At 40.2% G+C, this 26,656-nt stretch overlaps 1 long non-coding RNA gene across 2 annotated transcripts in view; it reads left to right on the top strand.

Annotated features, from left to right (window-relative positions):
• The window catches only part of LOC129553101 (uncharacterized), a 105,859-nt gene extending 93,281 nt beyond the window's left edge, over nucleotides 1–12,578 (top strand). Inside the window, exon 5 of one of the 2 annotated variants that reach the window (XR_016037365.1) lies at nucleotides 12,128–12,578. This is a non-coding gene — a long non-coding RNA (uncharacterized LOC129553101). Of the gene's footprint in view, nucleotides 1–10,279 lie in introns of both variants that reach the window. The other variant, XR_008685392.2, reaches the window with a different exon arrangement.
• Nucleotides 12,579–26,656: the final 14,078 nt, after the last annotated feature.

Genomic DNA, 26,656 nt, shown 5'->3' with positions numbered 1-26,656 from the left:
TGTAAGCTCTAAAACAAAGAGGACTTATCGTTTGCCTTAATAGACTTTGTTCTGTATGTACCCAGAGATGGCAGAATTCCAATTAAAAGGGTATTGATTGCTCATAGATTAATGCCATCCACTCAAAATCAATGGTCACTGAACTTCTCTCAGTGATTTTCATCATGAGCACTCTTGGCCCTTATACTTTGCTTATTAAATGTTCCACTGTAATTGTATGCCCAGTTAACATGGACGATTCCTTCACTATTAATATATCATTTTCGGATTTTAGTCTAGTTAGCGCTATTAGTCATTGCAAAGGAAAGCCAGTGGAGTCTTACAAACCCGAAAGCCTTCCCTTGCCTGCTTTCAGAGATAATTTATATGCTCTCATTCCTCTGAGCTTAAAGCAGGTAAACATCTTCAGTTAAGCTGAATGGAAAAATAGAAATTCTCTGGAAAGCAGAACAAAACCCACAAACCAGGAAAATAAAGCAGAGAGCATGAACTATATCGTAGGATGTTCTGACTGGATCAATGGGGGATATAATTTTATTGCCTATGAAGCAAAATCATGACCAATTGTGCTCAGGGACACACTCTCCTAGAGCGTCCTGCTAGCTAATTAAATCTGAGAGGGAGACACCTTGAGACGTGACCAGGTGTCAGGCTGAAGTCTGGCAATGGAGTTAGAGGGACTGGCTGAGCTCAGGGAACGCATTTCGGAAGACAGATGTGATCGTTGTGTGAGGCTGGGAGAAATTGATCTTCCAGTTCGATGGTTGCCCTGGAACCATGAAGTTACCCTTGGCCCATGAAGATATTCTTGTGACTCAGGCTCATTCTTCAGACCAAACACTGCATCCCACTTTTTCCCACTGGTGTCACAGCTAAAGTCTGTTAAGGATAAGCCATCAGGAAGATTCTGCCTACCTTGACACTTCTGTTCTGAAGAGAACTGTTCATTTATTTAACTAATGTCTGCTTTCTGCCTTAGGAGGCTCCTTGATGGCTCCGTGGGGTGGGGTAGAGGGCAGAGTCCTAGAAGAGAGGTGTATTCAGTGGAATCATTCCTTACGGACCAGGAGCGTACATGTGTGCTAAGTCACTTCAGTCTTGTCCGACTCTTTGCAACCCTATGGACTCCACCAGGCTCCTCTGTCCATGGGATTCTCCAGGAAGAATATTGGAGTGGGTTGCCATTTCCTTCTCCAAGGGACAGGAGACTCAGGATCTAATCCCAGCTCTTTCACAAGTTGGTTGCTGGTTGTTTAAATTCTCTGTTGTCTTCTCTGTAAGTAAAGTTGTACCATAGCCATATCATTTCCAGATCTAACGTTCTTTGTTAGTAAGATCTAGAATACTATCCTCCAACTGTTTTGCTATTGTACTTCCTGAAAGAATTTTTAAAAGGTGTGTACCTCCCGTATTTTTAAGCTCATGTGTCATCAGTTTAGTTAGTTACCAAGGATGTAGTTTCCAACATACCATGTGTTGCATAAGGGTTTACAATGTATTTTTATCCAACTTGTGGACCTGTTAGATTTAGCTTATCCAGCTTTTGGTACATGTTGCCACATCATCTAATTAACAAAACCAGTTCTCATTGTCAAGCTATTCAGCCAAATCAGACTTAGTCTTCATCAGAAAAGTCTGATCTCATTTTTTCATTCAAATACACTTGTTAACATGAAAGTGAAAGAAGAGAGTGAAGAAGTTGACTTAAAGCGCAACATTCAGAAAACTAAGTTTTTGGCATCTGGTCCCATCACTTTATGGGAAATAGACGAAGAAATGGTGGAAACAATGGCAGACTTTATTTTGGGGGGCTTCAAAATCACTCCAGATGGTGACTGCAGCTTTGTACTGCAAGGAGATCCAACCAGTCCATCCTAAAGGAGATCAATCCTGGGTGTTCATTGGAAGGATTGATGTTGAAGCTGAAATTCCAATACTTTGGCCACCTCGTGCGAAGAGCTGACTCATTGGAAAAGACCCTGATGCTGGGAAAGATTGAGGGCAGGAGGACAGAGGATGAGATGGTTGGATGGCATCACCGACTCAATGGACATGGATTTGGGTGGCCTCCAGGAGTTGGTGATGGACAGGGAGGCCTGGCGTGCTGAGGTTCATGGGGTCACAAAGAGTCGGACACGACTGAGCGACTGAGCTGAACTGACTGAACATGCATCCTGGTGACAAACATCTCGTTTTAGATTTTTAGCTAGCTATGAGTATTTCTTAATTTGTATTTTAAGGACTGACCCTTGAGAGCAATATGTTCTCCAAATGTGCTTTTGCTTGGTGTCAGGTAGGCTAGTAAATGTGGGGGCAAGATACCATGGTAGGTCTTGAGATGAGTAAGAGGTAAGCCTTTCTTTTTAAAGTGAGAGAACAGTGATTTGAGATGAGAGGTGGCAGTTTATTATCCTCCACCATGATCAACATTCAGAAAACAAAGATCATGGCATCTGGTCCCATCACTTCATGGGAAATAGATGGAAAAACAGTGGAAACAGTGTCAGACTTTATTTTTTTGGGCTCCAAAATCACTGCAGATGCTGATTACAGCCATGAAATTAAAAGATGCTTACTCCTTGGAAGGAAAGTTATGACCAACCTTGATAATGTATTAAAAAGCAGAGACATTACTTTGCCAACAAAGGTCCATCTAGTCAAGGCTATGGTTTTTCCAGTGGTCATGTATGGATGTGAGAGTTGGACTGTGAAGAAGGCTGATCGCCGAAGAATTGATGCTTTTGAACTGTGGTGTTGGAGAAGACTCTTGAGAGTCCCTTATACTGCAAGGAGATCCAACCAGTCCATTCTAAGGGAGATCGATCCTGGGTGTTCATTGGAAGGACTGATGCTAAAGCTGAAACTGCAATACTTTGGCCACCTCATGCGATGAGTTGACTTACTGGAAAATACTCTGATGCTGGGAAAGGTTGGGGGCAGGAGGAGAAGGGGATGACCGAGAATGAGATGGCTGGATGGCATCACCGACTCTGTGGACATGAGTTTGAGTGAACTCTGGGAGTTGGTGATTATCAGGGAGGCCTGGCGTGCTGGGGTTGTGGAGAGTCGGACACGACTGAGCAACTGAACTGAACTGAACTGAACTGGGGAGGAGGGAGGTGGGAGGGGGGTTCAAGAAGGGGAACACATGTACACCCGGGGCAGATTCATGTCAATGTATGGCAAAACCAACCAATATATTAATGTAAAGTAATTAGCCTCCAATGAAAAAAAAATTAAAAAAAAATCTGACCAGTGATTATACTGAGAACGCATGGAGACCGATGTCCCTGCTGTCTTTCAACTGTGACGGTGGCAGTGCCACCTCTATGTGCTTTTGTTTTGATTTACCCTCTTGGTCAAGGAACGATCAGTTTCAGACCTTTCACTTGGCCTTCTCCACTGTGATGGCTTACACCATGTATGAAGGAACCCATGTGGTATATTTGGAGTCTGGCAGAAATGACCATTGGATGGGCCCATGGATCCAGTGAATAAACTGTGTAACGGATGTAGGCTATGACTCCATTGATTACTGGCCTCTATGTGTCCCAACAAGGGGACTGTGGTGATACTTTGGATCTCTGGGTATCAATCCAATTTAGAATCTTTCAGTTCTTGAAAGATCTGGGCATCCCTTTGTCCTCAATGCACAGTTACTTAAATAAATGCCATTAGCCTCTTTGAAGAAGGTCTTGGGAACTTACTACTGAATATACTTACTGTCGTGCTTCATAATATTCTTCAAAGGAAATCGGTCCTTTAGTCAATGGGTTCTCAGTCTGAGAACAGGCTCCTGTCTGGAAATTGACCAGTTTTTATGGACATGGTTGCTTTCAGCTTCCTGATTATCTTGATTATTTAGTACAGAACGACTCTGACTTGATGCCTGTCTATTTTGCCTCTAGGAACATCTCCATTGTTCTCTGAAAGTCAGGCTTCCGAAGGCTGTTCCAACCTTGCTTCTTGCTGTAATCATCATGCTCATTTGCTTCTGAGGGTTAAGTGCTGCTTCTTGGTCTCTATTATTTAAGGGTTCCATCATCCCAGTGTTAAGAGGGACCCCACTTCTGTAACAACAAGCTTTCTCATAAGCCTTTTGCATGACCGGCTTTGTGAACACATATCCTGTATGACTGCATCTAATGCTACACTTGGAAGGGCCCCCACACTGTTTAATGCTCTGCTGTTGCAGGCTTGAAATTCTTTTCAATCCAGGGACTCCGCATTTTCATTTTGCACTGGGCCTTGCAAATTATGTTGCCAATCCCAGCCCCGGCCTTCAGAATATGGCCAAGACTGAGGTTCTTGATAATGCTGGAAACTTTCTTACCAGTGCATTCTCACTGCATCAGCAGAGGGAGTGTTCTGTGTGCCTACTTGCAGAAAATAGTAGCTTTATAGTATATCAGCTTAACTGTGTTCACCTTTCTGAGTCCTTTGATTCCTTATCCTTCCCACTGTTATGTTGGTTCTGGCATGTCTGCTTCAGTTAGTGTGGGCTATTGCTTCTTCTAAATTTCCAAGAGCTAGCCTAGCAGTATAGAAGCATTGTTTTCCAAGGTCTTAAGAGAGTATTATATCTGTATTCTGAAATAGATTTCTGATCCAACTTCACATCCCTGTCCTTTACCCCCTTGATTCAACATACTTTTAAGAGTTTGTATTCTCAAGCATACTTTTTTTCCTGCTATTATGTTTTATTTACTTTTATTTTTAAATTTTTGGCTACACTGGATCTTTGTCGCAGCATGTGGGCTTCTCTTGTTTGAAGCAAAGGTTCAAGGATGAAACCCAAATTCCCTACCTTGGCAGGCAGATTCTTAACCACTGGACCACCAGGGAAATCCCTTTGGTAGTATGTTTAACCAGCTCCTGTGCACCATGAGTGTTTTCACTTCTGCTTTGAATAATCACCCTTAGTTATGAATCAGTGGCACTCAGCAGCCACCCATTTTCACCCTTAGAGTTGTGTTTTCCCCCCATCTCTCACACCCTAGATGCATGACGTTGACTGGTGCTTTACCATCCACTGTCATCACATTTGTTGTACCACCAGTGAAAGTTTGAACAACTGCACTGCTTTAGCACACTGGTTACTGTTTACTACCTTCTGCTAACTACTATCCTCATTGCCAGAGAGCTGGCAGTGATCCAGCTCCCAAATCCCAATCTTGGGTCTTCTTCCTGGAACCACTCCTGTCATCAACTCACTTAAACTAGATTCCTTGGAAAGATTCAGAGATAAGGCGCTGCCAACAGCAGTAGAAGGTTTGTAGGGAATGTTCTTGGGAAGTACACTGGTAAGGAAGTCAGCATGATAAGATTGAGAAGACCAAGAAGTTGACCTCCAATACAGTTGCAAGTGAGGCTTCAGCTGATCCCAAGGGGAATTTTACTTATCTATTTACCTATCATTGATTTAAAATAAATGATAGGTTTATTTATTTTAAAATGTTGGCTATGCCTCATGGCATGTTGGATCTTAGTTCCTTGACCAGGGATCAAACCTGTGCCCCTATAGTGGTCCAGTCTTAACCACTGGACCACCAAGGAAATCCCCCAAGGGGAATTTTAGAGCTGGGATGGTCCTTCAGGTTCCCCTAAATAGAAGGAAAGGAAGCTTGGCCTTAAGCCCCCATAGCAGCTCATTAGCTGTGAGACCACCTTCCCCAGGAGATGTCACCTCAGGCAAAGCAGTCCCAGACGCACAAGTAGTTACCAGTGTGGGATGCAGCTGTGAGCCGTGGGCAACTGGGAGTTGGGTGTGCCATCCTCAAAGAAAGATCTGGACAGAGCACCAAAGCTCTGCAGGCCAATCAGGGTCCAGATAATAATATCCTGCTGAGAATGCATGAGATGAACTAGAATGGACACATCTGGACACTAGGATTTGAACACATTTTCTTCTCTTGCTTATCAATTCTCAGTTCACAGGCCAGATATTTCCAATGTACCAGCAAAAACATTCCAGTAGTGGTCACAGCAATGGTCAAATTGAATATTTTATTTATTTAAATAAATATGAAAAAGTTTTGACAGTTTTAGCCACATTTAGCTTAACATTTTGTTTATGCTTATTTCTTGGCACCGCTCCTGTTGTTCCTGAGAGTATTTCAGAATATGCTTATTTAATTTCCTTTCTCTGCCATTTTTACTTCATTTGTTCCACCACATTGACTTTCCTGTAGTTTAGCTGACAATATAAATAGAAGCAGAAGAGCTCGGAAATCTACCCAAATGCTACCCCAAGCATGGTTAGCAATTTCAAATACCATGACTTCTGTATTACGTTTTCTTTCCCTTGTATTCCTGATGATGTTCACCTGCTTTGGTTCTCAGGAAAGAGTCTCTGTGGAAAAAGGGGGATTCTTATCCTAGTGAGTTTTGAAACAACAACTATTAGCCACTGTCAAGCATGTGATGCTGTGTGTGGTAGTTGCTGAGTCATGTCCTACTCTTTGCGACTCTATTTAGTATAGCCCACCAGGCTCCTCTGTCTCTGGGATTGTCCAAGCAAAAATACTGGAGTGGGTTGCCATTACCTTCTCCAGGGGATCTTTCCAACCTAGAGATCGAACCCACATCTCCTGCATTGAAGGCAGATTCTTTACCATCTGAACCACCAGGGAAGCTGTTTAGTTCAGTTCAGTCGCTCAGTTATGTCCAACTCTTTGCAACTCCATGGACTACAGCACGCCAGGCTTCCCTGTCCATCACCAACTCCCAGAGCTTGCTAAAACTCATGTCCATCAAGTCAGTGATGCCATCCAACCATCGCATCCTCTGTCGTCCCCTTCTCCTCCTGCCTTCAGTCTTTTCCAGCATCAGAGTCTTTTCCAGTGAGTCAGTTCTTCATGTCAGGTGGCCAAAAGATTGGAGTTTCAGTATCAGTCCTTCCAATGAGTATTCAGGACTGATTTCCTTTAGGATGGACTGGTTGGATCTCCTTGCAGTTCAAGGGACTCTGAAGAGTCTTCTCCAACACCACAGTTCAAAAGCATCAATTCTTTGTACTACACTTTCTTTTTAGTCTAGTTCTCACATCCAAACATGACTTTTGGAAAAACCATAGCTTTGACTAGATGGACCTTTGTTGACAAAGTAATGTCTTTGCTTTTTAATAAGCCATCTAGTTTGGTCATAGCTTTTCTCCCAAAGAGCAAGCATCTTTTAATTTCATGGCTGCAGTCACCACCTGCAGTGATTTTGGAGCCCTAAAAAATAGTCTCTCACTGTTTCCATCGTTTCCCCATCTATTTGCCATAAAGTGGTGGGACCAGATGCCATTATCTTAGTTTTTTGAATGTTGAGTTTTAAGCCAACATTTTCACTCTCTTCTTTCACTTTCTTCAAGAGGCTCTTTAGTTCTTTGCTTTCTGCCATAAGTGTGGTGTCATCTGCATATCTGAGGTTATTGATATTTCTCCCAGCAATCTTGATTCCAGCTTGTACTTCATCCAGCCTGACATTTCACATGATGTACTCTGCGTAGAAGTTAAATAAGCACGGTGAAAATATGCAGCCTTGATGTATTCCTTTCCCAATTTGAAACCAGTCTGTTATCCATGTCCAGTTCTAACTGTTGCTTCTTGACCTGCATACAGATTTCTCAGGAGGCAGGTCAGGTGGTCTGGTATTCCCATCTCTTTCAGAATTTTCCAAAGTTTATTGTGATCCACAAAGTCAAAGGTTTTTAGCATAGTCAGTAAAGCAGAAGTAGATGTTTTCCTGGAACTCTCTTGCTTTTTTGATGATCCAACGGATGTTGACAATTTGATCTCTGGTTCCTCTGCCTTTTCTAAATCCACCTTGAACATCTGGAAATTCTTGGTTCTCATACTGTTGAACCCTGACTTGGAGATATGAAAGATAAGAAAGGCAAAAAGATAGGACACTGAAAGATGAACTCCCCAGGTTGGTAGGGACCCAATATGCTACTGGAGAAGAGTGGAGAAATAACTCAAGAAAGAATGAAGAGACATAGCCAAACAATGCGAAAACAATGCCCAGTTTTGGATGTGACTGGTGGTAGAAGTAAAGTCTGATGCTGTGAAGAGCAATATTGCATAGGAACCTGGAATGTTAGGTCCATGAATCAGGGTAAATTGGAAGTGGTCAGACAGGAGATGGCAAGAGTGAACATCGACATTTTAGGAATCAGCGAACTAAAATGGACTGGAATGGGTGAATTTAACTCGGATGACCTATCTACTACTATTACTACTATCTACTACTACTACTGTCTACTACTGTGGGCAAGAATCCCTTAGAAGAAATGGAGTAGCCATCATAGTCAACAAAAGAGTCCAAAATGCAGTACTTGGGTGCAGTCTCAAAAACGACAGAATGATCTCTGTTTGTTTCCAAAGCATACCATTCAGTATCACAGTCATCCAAGTCTATGCCCCGACCAGTAATGCTGAAGAAGCTGAACGGTTCTATGAAGGAAAGCCTTAGAAAGTCTAATAGATAAGATAGAGAAGCTACTAAGCTTCACCTCAAATGAAAGCTTTAGTTGAGCTGACTTGGAGTCTGCTTTGCAGATTGGCTATGCAATTTTGATAATGTTTTCACAAGTTTGTCCTTCCTCAAAATTATGCTAAGGTCATCATCCCTCAATAAAATTTTGTTTTTCATATTCTATTTTTTTCTTCTTATGAATCAAAGGACACAATTGCCTGAAATCATTTTCTGTGGGATTGGGATTTTAAGTGGCTGAAAGAAAGAATTGCTTAGGATGAAAGAACATTCTTTTCTCACTCAAAGCTGACGAGCTCAATACTGTTGATGATACAGGTCACTGTTAAACACTATTGGCTGGTGACTTGTGACACCTCACTCACTTGTCTCCTTTGGGAAGGAACGGGGTGCTCTCTCCTTACTTGAGGCTTTGCTGAGCTGCATCATCCTCTGAAGCACATGCTCTGCATCCCAAATGTGTCACCAAACAGATTCCCTATTATACAGGGCAGGTAGGTCAGAGTCATTGGCATCTATGTGAATGATGAGTTCTGTTTCATCATAAATAACCTGAATATTCATGTCCTATCTGAGATTCTAGAACATTCCTTTTCCTGGATGCAATTGGAACAACACGTATACCTATTTTGTCATGGCAGAAAATAACCTCAAATCTCACTCTCGCTTTTCCGTTGCTGCAAGATGATTTCCAATGTCAGATCACTGCAGAGAAGGTAAAGACATCTGAACTTTACGCAATGTAAAATAATTTTAAAACATTTCACATAGCCACTGAAGCAAAGGGTGGTGATTCAGTTGGTCTCAGAAGACACCCTTAAATTCATCTCCAGAGCAATATGGAGAAGGAAGACAGATTGTCCACATTCTAACTTTTCAATCCTAGGTGAGACTATTTGCAATCACAAGTTTTAAAATCACAGACAGTTGTCACCCCCTGTTTCCTGGAGTATCTGTCCTCTTTGCCAAGGAATCCTTGTTTTTTAAAGAGAGCTATGTGGGGACTGGGCCATAACTGCATCACCCCCGTGAAACCAGAACTCTCACAGCCAGATGACATCGGCATCCAGAGGGAGTGATCCAGGCACTGTTTCTGAGGCTGTTCTCAAAATACATCATTATCTGGCTTTTCTGTTTCAATAATTTGTAAGCAGGCTGCCTCCTCTATGAACAGACCATCAGGAAAGCAGAAAGGCGTGTGAGTTACCGAATGTCTCCTTCCTGGGACTTGGGAAACAACCTCAGTTTTAATGTGTTGAAACATGGGATTGACCTTGAGGGAATGTCCTTTGGATTGCAACACTGGAGAAGCATGGGCTACTTTAAGGAATGTGGAGAAACACTCATTTCATGACACTTACTTATCTGGTATCCCCATGAGAGATGTTAGCTAATGGTTTTTAACCAATGTTTCCAGCAAGATTTTGGAAGAGATGTGAACAGAAACTCAATATAATCATTTATAGCCCTGTCATTCTGCTGCTGCTGCTAAGTCGCTTCAGTCGTGTCCGACTCTGTGCGACCCTATACACGGCAGCCCACCAGGCTCCCCCGTCCCTGGGATTCTCCAGGCAAGAACACTGGAGTGGATTGCCATTTCCTTCTCCAATGCATGAAAGTGAAGTCGCTCAGTGGTGTCCGACTGTAGCAACCCCATGGACTGCGGCCCACCAGGCTCCTCTGACCATGGGATTTTCCAGGCAAGAGTACTGGAGGGGGTGGGTTGCCATTTCCTTCTCCAGGGGATCTTCCTAACCCAGGAGTTAAACCTACATCTCCTGTGTCTCTTGCCTTGCAGGTGGATTCTTCACCCATTGAACCATCAAGGAAGCCCATAATGAAGGCATTGCCATGCAAATGAGCTGCTCTATTCCAGAGGCACATCTCAAACATCCTGATTGGGACTCCAAGCTTTGTGAGAGGATTGAAAAAGGAAGGCATTTCTGCCAAAAAAGAGGGATGTGGAGCCAGATAACTGTGATCTGGGAAAACATGCCGTACATATAAACATTTCCTGTATGCCCAGCTTTTCTCAGATTTAAACTTTATTAGCATTTAATTTTTAGGGCAGTAGTCATGGTCTCTTTGTAAGCTTTCAAATCCTTTGAAAGAGCTGTACCTTATTCTTAAGGTCACAAACATCTGATGTGAGGTCTTGCCAACTGCTTGCCCTTTTTGTCCCTTTTTGAATTTGGTCAGCATTTGTTGATGGTCCATTACATGGCAGGCATTCTAGACAGAAGCAGGCAAAGATAAGACTGACTAGTTTGGGTCCTCCTGAAATTAAATTCTAGAGGAAGAAGTTGATGACAATTGAATAAATATTCAAGAAATTAATTGATTACTATTGTTTTAATTGATTTGTAGGAAAAATACACAGTACTGTGAAAGTATATAAGGGAGAGCCTAACCCAATTTTGCCCTTCAGAGAGGATTTTCCCTTATACCTTTGCTCAGGTTTCTTGGGCTTCTTATAGCACGGCGACTTCCCAGGTGGCTCAATGGTAAAGAATCCGCCGGCCAATGCAGGAGACACGAGAGACGTGGATTCAGTCCCTGGGTCAGAAAGATCCCTTGGAGGAGGAAATGACAACCTAACCCAATTGTTCTTGCCTGGAAAATTCCATGGACAGAGGAGCCTGGTGGGCTACAGTTCGTGGGGGCACAAAGAGTTGGACACGACTGAGCGAGCACGGCACAGCATGGCAACTGCTGTGAGAGCGTACCTCCCGAGACCAAAGCTGAAGCACATGCACCTTATGACCTAGCCTTGAAATCCACATTGTATTACTTCTGTCATACTCCTGATAAGGCAGTCACAGGAATCCAGTTTCAAAGAAAGGCACTATAACTTCATGGGAGAGATGTCATGGTCATGTTGTAAGAAAAGCTAACAAGATGGGAAATATCATTGCAGCCATCTGTGGAAAAGACAGTTCACTGTAAGTAAAACAAGAGTAAATCAGTACAAATTTGGGTTTAAATCTCTCCTTTTTTTAGACCGGAGATAAAAGTGCAAAGAAATATGGAGATCATCCCTGAAATGCTCCAGGCAAGAATATTGGAATGGATTGCCATTTCTTCCTCCTAGGGGATCTTCCTGACCCAGGGATCAAACCTGGGTCTCCTGCATTGCAGGCAGATTCTTTACTGACTGAGCCGCCAGGGAAGAGATATTTCTAACTATTATGTTAAATCAATAAAAATAATCAGGAAGCGCAAAGTTACACATCTAGGAAGCTTGGGTGGTGAGTACAGTAAGAATTCATTAATCCTAGTCTTAGGTTCAGATTTTAGATTCTTTGGAAAATTGTTTAGGTTTATGTAGACCCCCAAATGTATAGCTTTATTTAAGATCTTGTAGTTGCCAGTAGGGTGCTCTAAGACTGGAATAGTTTTGTAAAAGCAAAAGGTTTTGTTGTTAGAGAGTTACTATTGTGTATGTGGGTACGTGTATGCCTATTTTTAAGCTCTTGTCCAACAGAATGTTTTTTTCTGGTTATAAAAGTCTATTTATGTTGAGAAAAGCGCTGCACAAAATCAGCAAAATATATAAAGAAGATGCTTTGATATTGGTTGGTAATTGAACAAAGCTCTGGGCTATGGAGCACACCTTGCTTTGATGTTGTCTCTCTCCATTTATTAGAATGATGATGTCTTAATCTTGAGCAAACAAAATGGAAAGCTCTGAAGAGATGCACGTATTCTTGTGAAGAATCGGAGGGAAAGCAACGTATTCTGGAAGAACATGCTCCATATTTTGCCTGAGATCAGTGGTTTATGAAATTTTATGATCACTGAAATCATAATCTTCCATTGAACTGCTAGCCACTCTTAAAAGAGACTTGAATTTCACAGGTTGAGCCAATCGTCCAATAAAATTATTGCTGTTTATTTTGCAGACTGTACTATCTTTTTCAATATGAAATTTTAAAGATTTCTTAGATGATGTTATGGGATTGACTCGTGTGTTGAGTTTATAATAAAGTCCTTCAATGACAGTGCCTGACTGAAGCAATTTTCATAATTATATTGACCTGAGAAAATGTCCTTGCCAGGGACACCGCCAGTATATCACAGAATACAAATATCGTTCATCATGGGAAGGCAGAAGATGAAGCAGGAAATATTTGCACCAGACAGTATGGAGACTGGGGCTTCCCAGGTGGTGCTAGTGGTAAAGAACCTGCCTGCCAATGAGGGAGATTAGGAGTTATGGGTTTGATCCCTGACTCAGGAAGATCCCCTGGAGGAGGGCATGGCAACCCACTTTAACATTCATTCCTGGAGAATCCCACGGACAGAGGAGCCTGGCAGGCTATGGTCCATAGGGTCATAAAGAGTCAGACATGACTGAAGTGACTTAGCGCACACACACACACACACACACACACACACACAATATGGAGACTAATTTTGTTAAACAATTGTTTCAGGTCAGATTCCCAGAAAGCAGATTCTGAAGCAGAGGTTTGTGGCAGGAGATTTGTTGGGGGAATTCTTATGGGGTCCATAGCTCTGGGAGGATGAAGTAGGATTGGCTGAGAGTGAAGCCAAACTTGAATGTGGTCCAACAAAGACCTCAGCTGATCCCATGAGATGAGGAGCTGGAATGGTCCACGGAGTGTTCTGAATAAGGCAAAGGGGTAAGGACTTTAGATCCCAATATTAACCATCACTGGGTGTGGGCTGACCCAGAGGAGAGGGAGGAAATTTGGGTGAAGTGATTCTATGCACAAGTAATTCCCAGAAAGAGGCTCGGCTGAAAACTCTTAGCAATCATTAGAGTAAGTCCCTTGCACAGCAACCTTCAAGTTGCCAACTTTCAGAGATGCTAGTGTGCATTCGCGTGTCAGATCACATAAGTTCTCATTTCTGGCATGTGCGTGCATCCTTTTGGCACTTTTGTGCACCCACAAAAGTGGTTGTGCTTTTGTGTGCTCCACTGTACAATACTGTGTAGAGTACAGTAAGTAGAACAGTATCTTTATTTCAAGCCCAGGATGTCCAGACACAGGAATAAAAGTGGCAGTATATAGCCGACTGTGTTAGTTGGGTATCTAAGCTAACTTTGTTGGACTTAAGAACAAATTGACTTACAAATGCACTCTCAGAATGCAACGCGTTCATTTCTAGGGAACTTATTTTAGTTGCCCAAACTAGGGGAATACGTGTTCTGGAGGGAGCATGTTACAGCATCTACCATAAAAAGGTTGTTTTGAGCTACTGAAAGACACACTGTGTGTGCGTGCTAAGTTGCTCAGTTGTGTCCAACTCTGTGACCCTATAGACTGTAGCCCTCCAGGCTCTTCTGTCCATTAAGATTCTCCAGGCAAGAATACCGGAGTGGGTTGCCCTCTTCCAGGGGATCTTCCTGATTCAGGGATCGAACCTGCGTCTTTTATGTCTCCTGCACTGGCAATATAATAGTAATATAAAAAATATAATAGTAATATTAGTGCCTCCTAGGAATCCCAAAAGATACACCATGAGCACATAAAACCTAGGTCATCACATGTAGATAATGAAGGTAACATTTAGGGAATAAATTGCCATTCAAAACCCACCATAATCCAGCTCAAGATCCATCATACTAGCTCTCATCACCGGGTGATACTAATTAATTACATGGCAGTGAAATGTTAGATTTGTACCATTTCCAAAAGTATTTGTGTAAGATGCTTCAAGTTCCTGCAGATTTTGCAACAATTCTCCCACTTAATTGTGAGTGCAAGAGGAAAATGGATGCATTCTGTATGACTTTTTATTAGCAATCATTAAAACTAAATGATCAAAGATGTTTGTTTCCAAGGCGCTTTGTCCCGTTGCTCAAGGCCAAATTGCTAGAGGCTAGAGCTGTGTTGTATATGTACTGTTTTCTCCTCTGGATAGAAAATTGCAACTTGCCATCTCAAGAGGGGCATCACAGACATCTCCTAGAAAAGAACTGGTTCACATCCAGGAGGAACCAAATGCTTGGCGTTAATGAGAGGATGGACCAATTAAGTCTCTCACCCATGGGGAGATAGCGTATGGTAGTTAAAACGCGTAGCTTCTTCTTGGTTCAAAGCACATCTCTACCATTCTTTGGCTTGGTGCCCTTGGGAAAATTAAGTTCTGTCTTACCTAATGTTCTCATCTGTAAAATGAATATAGTAATAATAGTACAAGGGTTTTAAGGATTGAATGACTAATATATGTCTATGGTAGATGGTAAGCACTTTATAGAAATTTGCTATTATAATGCTTAGTTGTGGGTTTTTTTTTTTTGAAGAAAAATACAAGGGAACCAACTTTCTCTTTATTAAATTATTGCACCATTTTTTGATACTGGAGGTGTATCGTTTGCTGTGTGGGAAGAAAAAACAAATAACGTTGATCATAATGAGGCAGTATCTTTGAATGACATGAATGGTTGACATGTGAAAATTTTCTTCCACCCTCCCTCTATGGATCAGGAAAAGACTTAAAAAACAATTTTATTCTAGATCTTTTAAAGAGAGAGTGGAAATTTAGTTTTAAGAAAAATCTATGTGTTTTATATTTTTAATATATTGTCTCGTTTAGTTTTCATATCAGTTCTGAGGTTGGTGCTGTAATTTTCTCCTTTCTACATATGGAGGAAAACAACACAAGAGATTATGAGAAGGGATGGGAGTAGAGGCTGGGATCTGAAGACAAGTCAGTGTGATGTCATTGCAGTGCTGGGGTGGGATGGGGTGGGCTGGTATGGTATCCCCCTGAAGTTCAGTTGAGGTTGGATGGTATGTGTGCAGAACACCAAAGGCCAGAGTCCTTTCCTCACTGTGACCAGCTGCAAAGGTGAATTTATAACAGAAAGACCATTAGCTTTGCCTTCTTTGGGACCTTTTGCCTTTGGGTTACTTAGTTATTTCAGTGGAGCAAAAAGCATGAAAATTCCTTTGATCATATAATTACTAAATTACTTGGCATATGTCTCCCCAAGAGTATAAGACAATGGTATCCTTACAAAACAATGACTTTCTTTTCTTACTCTTTTCATTCCTTTTCTTTTTTCCCTCTCTCCCTTCCTATCTCCTCCCTTCCTTCCTAGTTAAAGATTCACTTATACCAGTAGGAAAAGGTGTCAGTGTATCAAAGGTCATTCAGTTCAGTTCAGTTCAGTTGCTCAGTCATGACCGACTGTTTGCGACCCCATGAATCACAGCACGCCAGGCCTCCCTGTCCACCACCAACTCCCGGAGTTCACTCAAACTCATGTCCATTGACTTGGTGATGCCATCCAGCCATCTCACTCTCTGTCGTCCCCTTCTCCTCCCGCCCCCAATCCTTCCCAGCATCAGAGCCTTTTCCAGTGAGTCAACTTTTTACATGAGGTGGCCAAAGTATTGGAGTTTCAGCTTTAGCATCAGTCCTTCCAATGAACACCCAGGACTGATCTCCTTCAGAATGGACTGGTTGAATCTCCTTGCAGTCCAAGGGACTCTCAAGAGTCTTCTCCAGCACCACAGTTCAAAAGCATCAATTCTTCGGTGATCAGCTTTCTTCACAGTCCAACATGACCACTGGAAAAACCATAGCCTTGACTAGATGGACCTTTGTTGGCAAAGTAATGTCTCTGCTTTTTAATATGCTATCTAGGTTGGTCGTAACTTTCCTTCCAAGGAGCAAGCGTCTTTTAATTTCATGGCTGCAATCAGCATCTGCAGTGATTTTGGAGCCCCCCAAAATAAAGTCTGACACTGTTTCCACTGTTTCCCCATCTATTTCCCATGAAGTGATGGGACCAGATGCCATGATCTTTGTTTTCTGAATGTTGAAATCAATATATTTTTGTTTCCGGACACCTTGCATTAAAGAGGAAATAGCTAAAGGAAATAGCTTTGATTGTGAAAATTTGTCCTCTTGAGGGTCTATTTCTAATCTTTTCAGCTATAGAATGTTATATTGGTTTAGGAAATTAATTTTTCATTTTTAATAATTTGGAACAGAACTGTAGTCCTACAAAGAGTAAGATAAGTATGTGGTTTTGAAATTTCTAAAATCTTATATGTGAACAGTTCTTACAGTTGCTCAGTTAACAGACTTTCCTTTTCTATAAATAAAATTGTTTGCAATCTTTTTTCTGTTCTAGAGAGTCTCAAGGACTTTAGTCCCTGAGGACTAAATCTTACAAAAAATAGAGAAGCACAATTTCTTTCTGTGAATTTGTGAAGAAGAATATTCAATTCTTTGAAAATATATTGATCTGGAAATCATCAAAGAAATAATGTGTATATTGTATTTCAAGAATAAAAGAGACTCAGTGGATATGCATGGTTCTTTGCTCTAAGTTAGCTAAGGAAAATTAGGTAGAGGATGACACAGCATAATTAAAATACAGGAGGGGCATAACCATGAATCAGTCAGGATAAGAAAATAAGTCAAAAGAATAAAGAACTGAAAAGATCTTTTTGTATCTATAAAACTTTTTTTAAAAAAAAAGAACTATGTAAATGGAAGAGAATAACAGTGAAACATTAAGTGGGTGTAGGTGGAAAAGAACAATTGTAGATCAAAAATAGACTATGTACACAGTAGGTATCTGAGCTTTCTATAGTAGATATACTAATATAAGTGGCTCTCCTCTGGTTCCTTTGAATACAAGATTAACAAAACGTATTAAAAACAAACATTTACCCTCTCTCGAGCCAATAAAAATGGGAGACAGTTTTTCTACTAAGTCATTTAGTGCTATGACCAGATGGTTAAAGAAGATCAATTTCAAAAGTTGATTTTCAAATTTTAGAGGAAACTGCTGTTGGTTTTCCGTTTGGTGCACTTCATTTGCATATGAAAATGCTTCCATAATATTGTAGTTCATTTAGTGGGTGAACAGCTTGAATATATATTGTGGCTTTATGGTGCCAAAACAACCAGTTGATCTGATAAAATTGCAAGTAAATTTGTGGGTGGAGGAGAAAGCAGTAATAAATCTGTTATATGTCAACTTGCAGAAGAAAGAAGCTCTTTGCCTCAAAACTCCTCAAATTCTCAAGGGGTTGAATTTACATTATACAGAGAAAATGTAATGGTATTAGTACTTAGTTGTTGATTACTCTTGTTAAAATGAATGTTACTTGTTGCCTTAATTAATTTTTAAAACTGCCAGTAAAAATTCTTGAAAAATTATAGACCTATATAAACACAGTCTGAATATACACCCATATAAAAATTTAACCACTTTGGATACTTGATCTATCAAGGTGTCTTGTTAAATAGTGAAATAATGATTCAATTCTCTAACCATTTTTTCAAATGATTGGTTGACCAAATAAGTAAATAGCTTCCATCCTGCATACTTGATTACATATTTGTGTTATTAGAATGAAGAATAAGACCTTTCCAGTTGGTATCTAAATGATTATTAGGCAGGCACAGCCTCTGTTTAAATGTGAGTTTTTCTGCAGTGGACACTATTGTTACTTCTTCAGCAATTCCATCCCTCCTTTACAATAGAGGAACCACTAGTCCAGATAATCAGCCTGAGCTCTTGCTTTGGGCTTCCCTGGTGGCTCACTGGTAGAGAATCCGCCTGCAGTGCAGGAGACATGGGTGTGATCCCTGGGTTGCAAAGATCCCCTGGGGAAGGAAATGGCAATCCACTCCAGTATTCTTGCTGGGGAAATTCCATGTACAGAGGAGCCTGACAGGCTACAGTCCATGGGGTCGCAAAAGACTTGGACACAATGTAGCAACTGAACAACAACTAGCTTTAGAACTGGACTCTGATTGGCTTAGCCCATAGTGCAGTCTCATCACCCTCTTCATAGTGATTGGTTCATACTGGTTTTGAGCTGTTCCAGTCAGAGTGAAGCCCATGGCATTTATTGGGAGTTGGTGATGGACAGGGAGGCCTGGCATGCTGTGATTCATGGGGTCGCAAAGAGTCGGACATGACTGAGTGACTGAACTGAACTGAAGAGAACAGTTCTCTTTCTTCTGGATGGTGTCTCATATTTATGTGAGGCCTGGAGCTGCTATTGTTACTTTCCTGCCATGAGGACAGCCAACCTCGGGATACAGCTGACACACCTGGGTGGTAAAGCTCCGTGAATGACAGAGGATTGCAGCATACCTATGAGAGATTGTGAGTTCAATTCCAGACCACCACAATGAAGCAAACATCACGATAAAGCATTGTACACAATTTATTTGGTTCTCCATGAAATTATGTTTACACTACAGTATACTCTGGGCTTCCCTGATAGCTCAGGTCCATGTACAGTTCTGACTGTTGCTTCCTGACCATAGGAAAAGGAGTATGTCAAGGTTGTATATTGTCACCCTGCTTATTTAACTTATATGCAGAGTACATCATAAGGAACACTGGGCTGGAAGAAGCACAAACTGGAATCAAGATTGCTGGGAGAAATATCAATAACCTCAGAAATGCAGATGACACCACCCTTATGGCAGAAAGTGAAGAGGAACTCAAAAGCCTCTTGATGAAAGTGAAAGAGGAGAGCGAAAAGGTTGGCTTGAAGCTCAACATTCAGAAAACTAAGATCATGGCATCTGGTCCCATCACTTCATGGGAAATAGATGGGGTAACAGTGTCAGACTTTATTTTTGAGGGCTCGAAAATCACTGCAGATGCTGATTGCAGCCAGGAAATTAAAAGACGCTTACTCCTTGGAAGGAAAGTTATGACCAACCTAGATAGCATATTAAAAAGCAGAGACATTACTTTGCCAACAAAGGTCCGTCTAGTCAAGGCTGTGGTTATTCTAGTGGTCATGTATGGATGTGAGAGTTGGACTGTGAAGAAAGCTGATTGCTGAAGAATTGATGCTTTTGAACTGTGGTGCTGGAGAAGACTCTTGAGAGTCCCTTGTACTGCAAGGAGATCCAACCAGTCCATTCTAAAGGAGATCAGTCCTGGGTGTTCATTGGAAAGACTGATGCTAAAGCTGAAACTCCAATACTTTGGCCACCTCATGTGAAGAGCTGACTCACTGGAAAAGACTCTGATGCTGGGAAAGGTTGGGGGCTGGAGGAGAAGGGGACGACAGAGAATGAGATGGCTGGATGGCATCACCAACTCGATGGACATGAGTTTGAGTGAACTCCGGGAGTTGGTGATGGACAGGGAGGCCTGGCGTGTTGCGATTCATGGGGTCGCAAAGATTCATGGGGTCGCAAAGAGTCGGACACGACTGAGCAACTGAACTGAACTGAACTAGGGACTAGTATTATTTAGTTAAACTGTGGTAACTGAAATTCATATATGTTGGAACTTTTCAAAGCTTGTACTGCCTACATAAGCAATGATTGCTAGAAATTTCTCTCTGAGCACTGTTTTAGCTGTATGCTATACATTTTGATACATTGTATTTTTATTTTGTTCACTTTGAATTGCTTTATAATTTTCCTTGAGATTTCCTCTGACCTATGGATTATGTAGGGATTTGTTGCTTATTTTCTAAGTGTGTAGAATTTTCCCTGTTACAGTTCTGTTATTGATTTCTGGATTAATTACATTATTTTCGGAGAACATCATTTATATGATTTAAATTCTTTAAATCTGCTCAGGTTTGTTTTCTCATCCAAGATATAGTCTATTTTTGTGTCTGTTCCAGGTGCAGTTTTAAGAATGTCTATTCTGGTGTTGCTGGGTGGACTGTTTTACAAATGTCACTTAATTATAATTGATTGTGTTGGACAGTTCTAATATAACCTTTCTGACTTTCTACTATTTATATTGATTGAGGGGAGAGTTTTTGTTTTTCCTGTCGTCATCGAGATATAACTGACATATAGCATTATGTAAGTTTAAGGTGTGTAATGTGATGATTTGATACACATATATTGTGAAATGATTACCACAATAGAGTTAGTTGACATCTACATCACCTCATATAATTACTTTTTCCTTTTGGTGATAGGAACATTTGAGACTTACTCTCTTACCAGTTTTCAAGTATGTATTGCTGTTAAGTGTAGTTACCATGCTATACCTTGGATCTCTAGAACTTATTCATCTTATACCTGGTATTTTTTCCCTTTGACTAGTACCTCCCCATTTCTCTAGACTCCCAGCCCCTGGCAGCCAGCATTCTGCTTCAAAAGAAGTTTTGAAGTTTTGCAATGTATCTGTGTATTTGTCTATTTCTTCTTTTAGTTTTGTCAGTTTTTCTTTCTGTATTTTTAAGCTCTGTTCTTAGGTCCATACAGATTTAGGGCTGTTTTATTCTTTTTGGTAAATTAACTCTTTTACCATTATGTGGTTTGCCTCTCTAGCCTTGGTTAATTTCTTTACTCTGAAGTCTACTTTTGTATGAAGTCTACCACCCCTGTTTTACCTTGATTAGTGTTTATGTGGTATATCTTTACCTTTTTACTTTTTAAATTGCAAAGTTTACTACATTTGAATAAGTATAAACAGAATATGGATAGGTCATTAAATCAAATCCATTCTGACAATTTTTGCCTTTTAAATTGGGGTCCTCAGATCATTTATACTTGATATGATTATTTATAAATTTGAATTTAATTTTAACATTTGTTATTTATCTTATTTCTTCCTTTTTATTCCTGTTTTTCTTTCCCTGCCTCCTTTTGTTTTCTTTGAATGTTTTTAATATTTCTTTTTAGTTTGTCTAGTGTATGTTTTACTACATTTCTTTATATAGTCGATTTAGTGATTGCTCTAGAGGTACACATACTTGACTTTTCATAGTCTACTTGAAACTAATCTTTTCTATCTCAAATAGAATTTAAACACCTTACTACCATATAGGCCCTAAAAAAATTTCTCAAGAAAAACAATATTTTTGATTTAACTATGTGTTGCAGACCCATTCTTATAACTCTTCTATTTCTTACAAAGACATTACCCAACATATAAATATTAATATATAATGTTATTAAGGAAATATATATATTTTATTTTAAAGTCTAAAATAATTATAATGTAGCTATTTTAGAAATGATGAATTATATTTTAAAATAATTTCATGTGTGAAGAATAGAAAGTTATTAATATTGAGCTTATTTATGAGGATAAAATTAAACTTTTATTTTCAGGGTTTTTAAAATTTCTTCTCCAAATAACCAAATGAGTGAATTAGCAAACATTGAACATAGAAAATAAGTGACAAATCAAACCTTGTTCACAAGACTTCCCTATTGGTACAGTGCATGGGAATCCGCCTGCAAATGCAGGAAACATGGGTTCGATCCCTGGTCCAGGAAGATTCCACTTGCTGTGGAGCAAGTAATCCCATGTGCCACAAATACTAAGCCCACGCTGTAGAAGCCACAGCTTGCAACTACTGAAGCCCACGTCCTAGAGCCCGAACTCCACAGTGCGAGTTCAGTTCAGTTCAGTCGCTCAGTCGTGTCCGACTCTCCGCGACCCCATGAATCACAGCACGCCAGGCCTCCCTGTCCATCACCAACTCCCGGAGTACACTCAAACTCATGTCCACAGAGTCGGTGATGCCATCCAGCCATCTCATTCTCCGTCGTCCCCTTCTCCTCCCGCCCCCAACCTTTCCCAGCATCAGAGTCTTTTCCAGTGAGTCAACTCGTCGCATGAGGTGGCCAAAGTATTGCAGTTTCAGCTTTAGCATCAGTCCCTCCAATGAACATCCACAGTGCGAAGCCACCACTATAAGAAGCCCACACTGCAGTGCAGAGTAGCCCCTGCTGGCCACAGCCAGAGAAAGCAGCAAAGACCTATTGCAGCCAAAATAAATTTTAAAAATAATAATAAAAATAAAGAGTAAAGAAAAAAAAAACCTTGTTCACAGAAAACCTGTCACTTATGATGCTTGTAATTAGTTTCTGGAAAAAGAAAATCACACAATTATTGCTTTTTTTTTACATGGTTATGAACAAAATTTTGTCTACCATTTAATGTCTAACAATATTTTAGAGTAGGAATGAAAGTGTTACTTTTAATACAACAGTATCAGGCAATATTTATAGTCTGCTTTTTTTCCCTATGTGGGGTGATACTTCTTAGCAACTGTGTGAAGAAGGTATTATCCTCATTTTAAGCAGGAAAACTGAAAAGTGGAGAGCATATTTGAAGTTCATATACTTTGAGTGGAAGAGGCAGGATTTTGAGCATTTTGGCTTCAGAAACCATAATCTGAACTGTTGCATCATCTGGTTTCTAGAGGAGAGGGCAGTAGTATTATAGTATTTTCATCTTGAGACTCTTTAGAATGTAAAACTATTACATTAATAAGAAAAAAGAAAGCCAATAGATTATATGAGGTGTGTGTGTATGTGTATATAATTTTTGCTCAAAGTAACTTCCAAATAAGGTTAAGGAATTTTTGTTGGTTCTGTAATGGGAGAAAGATCCCATTAGGCATTAGTGGATTCTAACAATTTGCGTTTACTTTCTGGCTTTGCTCTGATCTCTTTAAACACAGATGCATATACAAATAGCATGAAACAACTATCAAGTGCTGAATGCCACCTCTGAGAAAGGTCACAGGATTACAGTCTTACAACTTTAATGAGCACAGTCTAAGCTGGCAATGTTTTGCATTTCATTATGATCTCTTTGTAGAGGTGATCTTTCCTTGTACAATATTCCATTGTTTTGAGCTGAAGAACCACTGTACACCAATTATCAGAATTGTTATTTAATTCTTTTATGTCTATTTCTTTCCCACTCTTCTTCAAATAACATTTTCTGTAAAAGCGATCCAAAAAGAAGGCCAGGCAAATCAAATAATTGCATGTTGCAATGTTCTGAAAATGAAAAATGACTTTGCTACTTACAGAATATTAAAAAAGTATTTCTCATTATAGAAGTATACTTTTCTTATTCTGCAGTAGAAAAAATTGAAATAGTTAGCTACTTAACCTTCAAATAATTTGAAAATTCATATGTGATGTGGAATGTCTTAACAGTGATTCAAACTTTGGATGGGAAAATGCTTCATGTCCTTTGTGATGAGAGAAGGTAGATTGTCTTCAACCATTCCTCATAGAATTCCTGTCTCTTTCTAGATACTGACAAAAAAAATTATAGCCAGTCCCTTTGTAGCATTTAAAAATGATTTATTAAGATTTCTGAAACAGAATTTTTTTCCGCCATCTAAACTTATTCTTCCAGTTACTCCCTTAAATTATTTTGGTGTATTCTTTGTTGGAATTTTAAAGATTGGCTTTAATTTAAGGATAGACACAATGCTATGGAAGGAGAGTGTCCAGAAATTGGTGGACTTATGCAACTTACTATTTTAATAGGCATTTAGAAAAGCAAATCTTGGTACACATTCTTATGTACACAGTAGGCGTTCTAGTAGTTCTAATATATGCTCAGTAAATATTATAATGTTGGAACAGTGATCTCAGTTAGATTGACCTTCTGTATAGTTGCACTGGCTGCAAAGACAGTCTGTTTGCTTAGCTTCACAGAACCTCACTCACCACACACTGCTACACCTTGAGTCAGTGTTTTCATCAGTGTATTATAATCCAGTGAAATCAAAGATGAAGTTATGACCATAAAATATCACTTCTATATGTATTAATAGATCTGACTTCAACAAAAGAAGCTGAATTTCTTGCAGTTTTCTATTGTACCAGAGAAACAAAGATGGAAGAGTACTTTATGTTAGCAGATTGAGAGAGACAATTAATCTGATATATGATTTTGTTTTCATATGAATCACAGTTTGCTAATAATAGACACACTGTTTCTTGGGATAGATTTCCCTCTTTCTAGAGTTTTTATCAGGGCTTTCAGCAAATATGCTCTTCTTCACTTGATTTCCCAGTATACTCCTGGCTCAGTGACTTACTCATATGGTATGAATTATTTAAATTAGTAAGAATCATTAAGGAGTAAACAATCTTGATATTTCCAACTAGTCCTCAGAATAATGCACGTAAATTTCCCTCTGCTTTAAAGAGAAGAGGGAAGATGTGGCTATTCAGTTGAACAACTCACCCAGTAATATTGCATGACAGTCAATGTAATATTTTTGAAATATGTAGGAGTAAGAATTCTTCAAAAAATACGTAGGAGTGCAGGCTCTATCAGTTCTTTGACCATTATTTAAATCACCAAATATTAACAGAAAGCATTTTATGTTTTATATATACATATCTATATGTGTATCATGTATGCATATATATATATATACACACATGTGTATGTATATTGTTGTTATTCAGTCCCTCAGTCCTGTTCGACTCTTTGTGACCCCATGGACCACAGCATGCGCACTTCCCTGTCCTTCACCATCTCCTAGAGCTTGCTCAAACTCATGTCCATTGAATTGGTGATGCCATCCAACCATCTCATCCTCTGTTACTCCCTTCTCCTCATGCCTTCAATCTTCCCCAGCATCAGGGTCTTTTCCAGTGAGTCTGCTGTTTGCATCAGGTAGACAAAATATTGGAGCTTCAGCATCTGTCCTTCCAATGAATATTTAGGGGTTGATTTCCTTTAGGATTCACTGGTTTAATGTCCTTGCAGTCCAAGGGACTCTTAAGAGTCTTCTCCAGCACCAGCACCACAGTTTGAAAGTATCAGTTCTTCAGTGCTCAGCTTTCTCTATGGTCCAAATCTCACATCTGTACATGACTACTAGAAAAACCATAGCTTTGACTGTATGGACCTTTGTTGGCAAAGTAATGTCTCTACTTTTTAATACACTGTCTAGCTTTAGCATAGCTTTCCTTCCAGGAGCAGGTGTCTTAATTTCATGGCTGTGGTCACCATACACTGTGATTTTGGAGGCCAAGAAAGTAAAATCTGTCACTGTTTCCACTGTTTCCCCATCTATTTGCCGTGAAGTGATGGGACCGGATGTCATGATCTTAGTTTTCTGAATGCTGAGTTTTAAGCCAACTTTTTCACTCTCCTCTTTCATCAAGAGGCTCTTTAGTTCCTCTTCGCTTTATGCCATTAGAGTGATATCATCTGCATTTCTGAGGTTATTGATATTTCTCCCGGCAATCTTGATTCCAGCTTGTGTTTCATCCAGCCCTGCATGTCACATAATGTACTCTGCCTAGAAGTCAAATAAGCAGGGTGATGATATACAGCCTTGATGAACTCCTTTCTCAGTTTGGAACCAGTTCTTTGTTCCCTGTCCATGTCTGACTGTTGCTTCTTGACCTCCATACAGGTTTCTCAGGAGACAGGTAAGGTGGCCTGGTATTCCTATCTCTTTAAGAATATTCAAGTTGTTGTGATCCACACACTCAAAAGCATTTTCTGATAGCTCATTTGGTAAAGAATTAGCCTTCATTGCAGGAGACCTCGGTTCAATTCCTGGGTTGGGAAGATTCGCTGGAGTAGGGATAGGCTACCCACTCCAGTATTTTTGGACTTCCCATGTGGCTCAGCTGTTAAAGAATCCGCTTTCAATGCGGGAATGGGTTCAATCCCTGGGTTGGGAAGATCCCCTGGAGAAGGGAAAGGCTACCCTCTCCAGTATTCTGGCCTGGAGAATTCCATGGACTCTATAGTCCATGGGGTCACAGAGTCAGACACGACTGAGCGATTTTCACTTTGACTAAAATCAAAGGCTTTAGTGTAATCAATAAAGCAGAAGTAGGTTTTTTTTTTAATTCCCTTGCTTTTTCTTTGATTCAATAGATGTTGGCAATTTGATCTCTGCTTCCTGTGCCTTTTCTAAATCCAGCTTGTACATCTGCAAGTTCTTGGTTCATGTACTGCTGAAGCCTAACTTGAAGGATTTTGAGCATTATCTTGCTAGCATGTGAAATGAGCACAATTGTACAGTAGTTTGAACAAGCTTTGGAATTGCCCTCCTTTGGGATTAGAATGAAAACTGACCTTTTCCTGTCCTGTGGCTACTGCTGAGTTTTGCAGATTTGGTGACATATTGAGTACATCACTTTAACAGCATCATCTTTAAGGATTTGAAGAGCTCAGCTGGAATTCTATCACCTCCACTGAGTTTGTTCTTAGTAATGCTTCCTAAGGCCCACTTGACTTCATACCAGGATGTCTGGCTCTAGGTGAATGACTGTCGTGGTTGTCCGGGTCATTAAAAACCTATGTTGAATAGGTCTTCTGTGTATTTGTGCCATCTCATCTCAATCTCTTCTATTTCTGTTAAGTCCTTGCTGTTTCTGTCCTTTACTGTGCCCATCCTTGCATGAAATTTTCCCTTGGTATCTCCAATTTTCTTGACACGATTTCTAG

The sequence above is a fragment of the Moschus berezovskii genome, chromosome 1 (genome assembly GCF_049115385.1).
Source record: "Moschus berezovskii isolate FMDL1 chromosome 1, NW_MosBer_1.0, whole genome shotgun sequence".
Classification (NCBI taxonomy): domain Eukaryota; kingdom Metazoa; phylum Chordata; class Mammalia; order Artiodactyla; family Moschidae; genus Moschus; species Moschus berezovskii.
Note: the sequence above shows the minus strand (reverse complement) of the source record. Positions and strands in the feature narration are given on the sequence as shown.